We start from the raw sequence: 9399 nt of genomic DNA, 5'->3' as shown, positions 1-9399 counted from the left end.
ATAGAATCATGGACAACCTCATCAATATCAATATTTCTGACGTGGCTTTGTGAAGAGTTTCCTGCAACAAAAGGACTAGACTGAGTAATGTGTGGCGCTACAACAATTGAATTTAGAGACTCCGAATTTTCAGCAGCTAATAAAGAAGATGAAGATATTAGTTCTTCACTCTCTACTGCTGCCGCTTGTAAAGGCAACACACCTCCTTGCTCAGGCTGTAACAGAGCAGAATCAGAAGATAAAACATTATTAATGGAAGTACTCATAACACCAGTAATAACATCCGCATTTAAACTATCTAACCATGGATTCATAACTTCAAAAGCATGTGCAACATTAGAAGATAATGATTTGAAGGGAAAAACAGCTTCATCAAAACTAACATGCCGGGAAATTATAAATTTTTTGGTTCGTGGATTAAAACATTTATAGCCCTTGTGTTTTTCACTATAGCCAACAAACACACAAAGACACGACTTAGGATCAAATTTATTACGTTTGCTATCCCAAATATATGGAAAACACTTAGAACCAAACACACGCAAAGAGGTATAATCAAAATTAATACCATTCAGCATAAAAAATGGAGTTTCATTATGTAAAACAGAAGTAGGTAACCTGTTAAGAAGAAAAACTGCAGTTTGAAAAGCCTCAACCCACATACACAGAGGCATATGACTATGGTACATCATGGTCATACCTAATTCGCGTATTACACGGTGACGTCGTTCAACAGCGCCCATCTGTTCTGGTGTATGAGGACAAGAAACCTGATGTTTAATGCCAGTTGCAAGAAAATGAGATGACAATTTTGTATTAACAAATTCTCCACCTCCGTCAGAATGAAAGATTTTAATTTGTTTCCCAAATTGTCTAAGAACAAAATTCTCAAAAGCTACATAAGCAATAAAGAAATCAGATTTTTTCTTTAAAGGAATAAGCCATGAATATTTCGAAAAATCATCTACCAAACAAGCATAATATTTAAACTTTGCAAAAGACACAACTGGTGCAGGCCCCCACAAGTCACAATGAATTTTATCAAAAATGGCAGAACTAGAATGATCTGAAGTACAAAAAGGAAGCTTACTTAGTTTGCCTAACTGACAACTATCACAAAGAAACTTTGAACGCAAAGAACCAGTTACATCAATTAACTTTTTATTAAACAAAATAGAAACAGCAGAAGCTTGAGGATGCCCAAGACGTTGATGCCAAACAGCTGCTGTACCAGTCCTAAAACGATTTGAAAAATGTGCCATTGGCATCCCAGACAAGGTATACAAGTTATGCTTCCTTGGTCCGGACAGAAGAACCTGCCCCGTTTTCCGATCCTTTACATGAACAGAGACATTAGAAAATTCACAATTTATTGGATAATCATCTGTTAATTGACCAATAGACAATAAATTTTGTTTCAATTCTGGAACTAACAGAACATTAGAGACAGGTAATTGATTTTTTTGATTTATAAATGTTTCACCAACACCATCTATGGGTAAAAAAGTTCCATTACCAATTGCAATTGCATCAGAACCATAATATTTACTAACAGAATTTAATATTTGTTTGTTACCTGTCATATGATGTGAAGCACCTGAATCTGCCACCCAGTCAGAATCCATGACGCCATTGTCAAGGGTAAGAGCAGCTGGAGCTTGAGGAACCTTTTCATCGGCAACTTTTGGAATCCACCAGCAGATTTTCGCAATATGCCCATCTTTTCCACAGTACTGACAAACCTCATTTTTGTAGAGTTCTCGTTCTGCAGGGGTCATGCGCCTCAGCTTACCAAAAGGGAATCGGTACTGAGAAGAGGACATCCCCTTGTCTTGATTCGGATTACGATTCTGTTGTGCCTGAAACCCTCGTCCTTGAGAATTGAACCCTGATTGACGATTTGAATTAGATCCCGACTGCCTTTGCTGGTTGCCATAAAAGGCAACGTGAGGCGCGATTTGATCGAAGGTGGAATCAGTTTGGCTTGAGAACCAACTGCGACGCTGATCATGATTTTTTAGTTGCGATACCAATTCGTTGTAGGTAGGGCGCGGTGGTTTCAACATCGTTGTTGTAAATGTTTCATACTGGGGCCCTAAACTAGTCAAAAGACAGAAAACCTTTTCTTCGTCTGGAACCGTTTTCCCAATTGCAGCAAGACTGTCGCAGACTTCCTTGAATAGCCGAAGATGCTCTGTAATTGTTTTACTCTCATCTTTCCGAAAGTAAGTCAATTGTTGGCGTAATGTGAATTCCCTCTCCTGTGAGTCCTGCGCATAGGCGTCTTTTAAAGCGCTCCATACCGCATGAACAGTATCCAGGCCGATGACAAGTCCAAGAGATTCCTCACTTAGTGTTCCACAAATCCACCCTCGAAGCAATCTGTCAGACTTTTGCCATGCCTTAAACTCATCAGAGAGCTGTGGTTGGTAATTTTCAGGAGTAGGTGTTGGAGGAGTAGCGAATTTCTGAGATGCAGGATACCCTGTCACAAGATGATCGGATAATTCCTGGCTCTCAGCTAAACTCAATACTTGTTCTCTCCATAATGGATAATTTGATTGTTTGAGTTTTAATGTAACGAAATTAGCTACATTTAATGAGATAGAAGCCATGATAACGGATTGAACCTGCTCTGATACCAAGAAGAAAATAAAGGTTTGAATAAAACCAAGAAGAAGAAAATAAAGGTTTGAATAAAACGAATGCTTATATTATTTCTTAATGTTTTTCACTTGATACAGAAATGAGCTCTAGCCTAAGTTTAAATAAACTAGACTTGCAACAAATATTCAAAACGTAAGGCAATAATCACGGACTGCAACTGACTATATTTACGTAAGCTAGCTAATTACTCAAAGAACCCTTATCACTAAATCATCCAAATATATTTACAGAAAAAAATACTCTAGCCTCAACTAACCAACCTTATTACTCCAGGGGAATAAAACTAATCAACCTTATCACTCCACCTTATCACATCACTCCACCTTATCACTCCACAACATATTCGTTATTAGCTTGCACCTTCATGAAGACCCAAGGACCGCGACACTGAAAAGGCGTTATAGTCGAGCTGGTTGCAGCCCTTAACAGTATGCTTGCACCTTCAGTTGCTCTTCGTAGACTATGATGATTTCCTCCATATAGATCTGGTTATCCTCAAAAAGAAGAAAGAAAGCGCCCATTTCATGTCTCTCGTAAATAGTAGTCGAGCCGGAAAAGTCTTTAATATGGTCCAAAAAATAAGGCCACCATCATGATCAAGGGAAGACAAAACAACTCAAATCGTGCCATGTAATCAAAAAGATAAATCATCACCTTCAAATTTGAAAAATCAAAGACCAATGGCAGGAACCTCTGATGCTACATAATAATCACCCAAAGCAATCCATAACCTGTCACTATGTGATAGGCACACGTGGCAAGGACCTAATGAGTAAGAAACGTGGGCCAGACTAAGGAAGAAAGATTCGAACACCGTAACACTCGAATTCTCATCAAAACTCGCCCTTCACTTGATAAGGCGAGTCTCAGCACGAAGTTACTGCTAGCAAAGACAACCCAACATATCCCCATTATACCTGTAATCACGGAATTACCAATTATTAGCTGGCGATGCCCCATATCAAGCAGTCGACCATATCACCACTGGATTACCGGAAAATACCATATTCATTTCTACCCATTTACAATATAAAAGGAGAAGGATCCTAGATGTAAAGGTACATTATTCTCTTATATAAAACTTCTAAACAATTTATAGCATTTTTTCTACTCTTCGATATATTGACTTGAGCATCGGAGTAGTTGCCGTAGACACTCACCACTGCCTCACGATTCTATTCTTTGCAAGTTCTATCCAATCATAGTACAACTCCATTCCGGTCACGTCATCAATCCAATCTCTGCAACATTAAAAATATTATGTGATTTTATTAAATTTTTTATTTTAGAATTTATAGTTTAATTTATATTAAAATAGTATATTATACAATCGTGCCGTTAGTAAATAACTGTGATTTTCTGATGCTATTAGAAACACTGACATAGGTATTATATCATGAGTACTATTTTGATACAAATTAAAATACAGATCTAAAAATAAAAATGAAAGAAATTATAATATATTTTTTTTATATTTTTATTTATTATGTTAATCTATTGTTTAAAAATTATTATTATTATTTATTAACAACACAATATTATAAAATATTATTTTAATATAAATTAAATTATATCTAAAATAAAAATACGCAAAATCATAATTTTTCCTAAAGTTTATATATGATAAAAAATTACTAAACAGGTAAAAACAAAAATCCAAAAAAATTTTAATTGAAGAAGAAAAATCATCTCACAGTTTACTGTTTAGAGTTGAAGAGTACTGGGAGAGTGTGAGGCTGCGGCACTCTCCATTCCCACGTGCGTTTGCTTTTGTTGTTTTATGGTACAGACACAATTGCTTTTATTGCTCTGCTTCTCCCCTTTTGCCCCCCCACCCCCCAATCATTATTCTTTTGTTTTTAGCCCCAACTTCTTCTACTCTTCTTTCTTCCATTTTCTTTTTATTTTTCTTTTAGTTTCTACAAACTTCAAGAGTTCATTTAATTATTTAGCCAGATTTCAAGGGTTTAAATAAACATCTTGCCTTAATAACAAAATTACTTGTTTAATCTCTATTGCCATATAACCTAATTAAAATTTTCTTCTATTTTAAAAAATAAATGCCTTTAACCCTTCCATCCAAATTTTTAACAAATTATATTACTCATATCAAATCCAAAAAAAAAATTATTACATAATTTTTATAATATAGAGAATCACATAAATTAATTTTCAACTTTAAAAAATATATTAAAATATTTTTAAAATTTTAAAAAATTTATTAATTATTCTCTCCATTAATTTAACTGTTAAATATTATTTAAAAAATTTAAAATATTCTAATACGGAAGAATTAATTAATAAATTTTTTAAAATTTTAAAAAATTAATTAATAAATTTTTTAAAATTATTAAAGTTAAATCATAAATATTTAATATTTTAATATATTTTTAAAAATTAAATAATTTACTTATGAATTTTTTTATATTATAAAAATTAAATAATAATTTTTTTAAAAAAAATATAGTGGTACCAAGCTCGAAGGAAATTTTTTTTTTATCCTCACAATACTCTCATTTTCTCTCTAAATTACCTTTTTTTTTTTCTCATGCCTCTATTTTTCTATTTTCATTTGACATGATTTATTTTAAAATAAGAGAATTTAATTAAATTCTTCTAAAATTATTTAAAACTTTTATTTTTTTAAAATAAAAATTTTTATAAATTAAAAAATTAAATTCTTTAATTTTAAATAAAATTTTTTTAAAAATAAATAAATTGAATTAAATTAAATTTTTATGAAATTTTTTTATTTCAAAAGAAAAGTATTTCCGTTTTCTCCTCAAATTGAGATATCCTTTATTTTACCTAAGAAAGATTAAACAATTCATTTTCTAATTATTTCCCAAAACTCTAATCCTCCTTTTTATTCTTAAACCTCAAAATCGCACACAAAACCCACAAGCATTTGATCATGAATAAGTTCTTTTAATGATTTTAAAATAAGATTTCCACTCCTTTCTAAATTTCGCACTCAACCATCATTCTTGGTTCATACTTTCCGTGCTTCAAGATCTTGTGGCCAAAGACGTAGCTACCTACCATAGGATTGTGTGGGTGAGATGAGATTGTTGGCAGTGGATTTGATTGCGTGTCGAGGGAGACGAGAATGGCGATGGTGCTAGTGTTGTGGCTATTAGATTCTAGTGTAGGTGCCTCTGTATATAGGGAAATGGATTGTGGGTATCGCCAGGAAATTGGTGAGTAGACAATGGTGTGACGGTGACGCATGAAAATGGCGTCACAGTTTGGAGAGGTGAAATTGCTAGGTAAAGGGAAGCTGGGTTTTGTGGATTGCTGTTGATGGACAGGTAAAATGCAGAATTTCTATTTATTGTTTTGTGTTAAAAAAATTTATTAATTGATTTTTTAATTTTAAAAAATCTGTCTCTCCTCCCTCGCCATTTTCTCATTTGGTCCCTCCCTTGAGATAACATTTAGAGTTCGATTCAAAATCGAACTGAATCGAATAAATTAAAAATTAAAATTTTAGTATTTATAAAAATTAAATCGAATCGATTTTAGTTAGAAATTAAATCAAATCGAATTAATCTAATTTGATTCAATTCAATTTAATCGATTTTAATTTTTAATAAATTTTTTATTTTTTATATTTTATTTTTAATATTTTAAAATTTAATTAAAATATTTTAATCTTAATATAATATAATTTATGTATATTATCAAAAATAACATATTATTATCACTAATTGATTTAATTTTTTTTTAATTTTTTTAATTAAAATCAAATCGAACTGAAATAATTAAAACTTTTGAAATTAAAAATTAAATCGAACCGAAATGAATAAAAAACTGAACTGAATTTTTAAATTAATTCGATTCGATCAATTTAAACCGAATATTGCTCTCCCAATGTCCCCACACTTTCTCTCCATATCTTTTCTATCTAAATCATTTAATGGTTATCTTTTACATTTCCGTTGTTAAAAGAACTCTGTTTTTTTTTTTTTTTTTTTGAATAAAAGAACTTTATGTTTGGTTAAGGATAAATATTAAGAATTTTTCCCCTTTTATAATTCAAATTCAGAGGCAGAAGATGTTTCATTATATAAAATTTATAATTCAAAGTTTTGCTATTCATTTTTTTTTATTTTTTTCTTCTATTAAAAAAAAATGTGTGGGTAAACATTTAACTAGAACACGGCAATATCATCAGTAGTTTGCACTAATATCGTTAGCTTTTCTCTTCTTTTACTATATAAACAAATATTAACAACACTAAAACTTAATATGATGATATTTTAGTTGAATTTTTAAAATTAAATAAATTATTTAATATATTTTGAAAATATAGAAATAATTAATTAGTTTCACCATAACATAAAAATTAAATAATATTTTTTTTCATTTAAGATATATATTATATTAATTATATATAAAAATTGTAAAATATGTAAATTATATTAAAATATGAATACTTATAATGAATAAATATTGCTTGTCTACAAAAACTAATTTCCAAAAAATATAAAATGTAGTTGAAACATTACCGACGTATAATCTTTGTATATATATTGGATTTATTATATAATTATTAAATTTTACTATATCAATTATCAATATCTAACTATTTGATATAAATCAATTAATTTTTAATTTTATAATAAATTTAGACTGAATTTAATTTTTACTGTGGTCATCCAATAAATATTCATGATAATTTTTTTAAAATAAAATTTTAAAATGTACAACTTTTAAAAGCGTCATGCAAATCATAACCTATTTGAAGTGAAAATTTTATATTTTAATTATTTTTTTAAAATTTTTTATATTTTTCATATTAGAATTTTTTTATTATAAATAATATTTTTTTACTGTTTTAAAATACTTTTTAATTTTTTAAAAATTTTAATAAAAATTTTCAACTTTTAATTTTCTATCTCTATTATTTTATCATAACCATAACCATGTTATTAATTAAAATTTCTGATAAAATATAAATATAATAATTTTTTTCATATCAGCAATAATATCCTACGACGTCCAATCAACGATGATACATTCATGTAATGTTCCAATTTATTCTCACGAATCTTCCTCGCTTTATCTGATAGACCCACAAAGGGAACAAAATACAGAAAAAGTAAGAGCTTAAAGCTTTGAATTTCATCAACAAATTAATTATTCCAGTGAACACACTTGTACATTGTGTGCCAATACTATGCATGCATTTCTTCCGTGTCCAAATTATTACATGTTATAGCCGCCCTCTTTCTGGCGTTTTATGCAATCAGGAAAGCTTTCTCTTCTTACATCCATCAATCATTTGTGCCTTCATGTTTGGGATATTACCTATTCCTGGAAAGAGATTGCGAGCTTGTGAATATAGATTATGCCTTCAACTCACTTGCTTCGTGTTAACTACAGAGATGGAATGACAGTAATAAGCTGTTTTCATTGCTAAGTTGAAAATTTCCGAGTTCCGAAGGCACTGCAGTCACTTTGTTTGAGTTTTTAATAAGTATATAAATAAATCAAACTTTTCATGAGTTACTCGAAATTCGGTTCGATATAAACTCAACGCGATTTTTAGACGAGCCAAACTTGAGCTTAATTTTTAAGTTCGAATCAAGTTTGAACTCTATAGTATTCAACTCGTCAAGACTCATGAGCTCAGTTCATTTTTGAGTTTATGAACAAATTCGCGAATAAGCTCGTGAACAATCTCTTTACGCAAGTTGAGATTAATATCATAGGAAAAATAAATTTAAAATCATGCACATATGAGCTAAATCTAAATTTTCTAAAGTTCAACTCTATATAATTTAATTACAATATTAAAACTTACATATATTTAGATCATTAAGATCTAAGAGTTCTTATTTATAAGTTTACAAGTTAATTTATATATACTTATTTAATTAAAATTATTTTGTTTTAAATGTATTGTTTTAAAATAAAATTTATTATACATATAAATAAATTGAATTATTCGTCAATTATTCGAAACTAAATAAAAATTCGGCTCATCTAAACTCATTCACTAAATAAGTCAAGTTTGAAGTTATTAATACTCGATTCAACTTCGTCAAGTTCGGCTCGAGCTCTAAAAAATTTTAACGAATAAAGTTTAAACGTTCAAAAATCGGCTCGGCTTCGTTTATACCCAAGATTTTCGAACAAACTTTGTCAATCTATTTATCCTTCATGGCATGGTGAGGCAATTTCCAACCACATGCAGAGAAGATTTGAGAAGCGACGTGCAACCTCATATCTGAGTTAGAGAAGGTCGTTTTCGTGGGAAAACTTGTAGATGATAAATATGCTGAGGCCACGTTCTACTATTTGACAGTTGATTTTGAAGTTACCTACAAACAAAGTAAATACATGAACAGAGCGATGCATAGTGTACAAATGGATGCATATTCTATTATGATGACGAATTTGACACCAATAGTAATGGCAGAGGCAGATCCAAGTTTGTCCATTATGGACCAGAAGTGGTTGCACTACTTTGGCATGAAAATCTTGAGGTTTTTATTTGCGACGATGGAACTTTAAAGATGCATTAAGTACACCGAGGAGCACCATGGTGCAATGCATGGGATGGAGGATATCTCCCTATTACCTCTTTCACATGTTAAATGTCAGCCTGGAGATGGCATTGTCGCAGGTACATTACCATGGATGTGGACAAGCTATCTCCGCCTTACGTTTCCATGAGTCCCGCTAGTGAAGCTCATTGAAGTAAGAGGTCAGAAACCTTTAGGT

This window comes from Manihot esculenta, chromosome 5 (genome assembly GCF_001659605.2).
Source record: "Manihot esculenta cultivar AM560-2 chromosome 5, M.esculenta_v8, whole genome shotgun sequence".
NCBI lineage: Eukaryota > Viridiplantae > Streptophyta > Magnoliopsida > Malpighiales > Euphorbiaceae > Manihot > Manihot esculenta.
The sequence above is the reverse complement of the archived record's forward strand: the minus strand, read 5'-3'. Positions refer to the sequence as shown.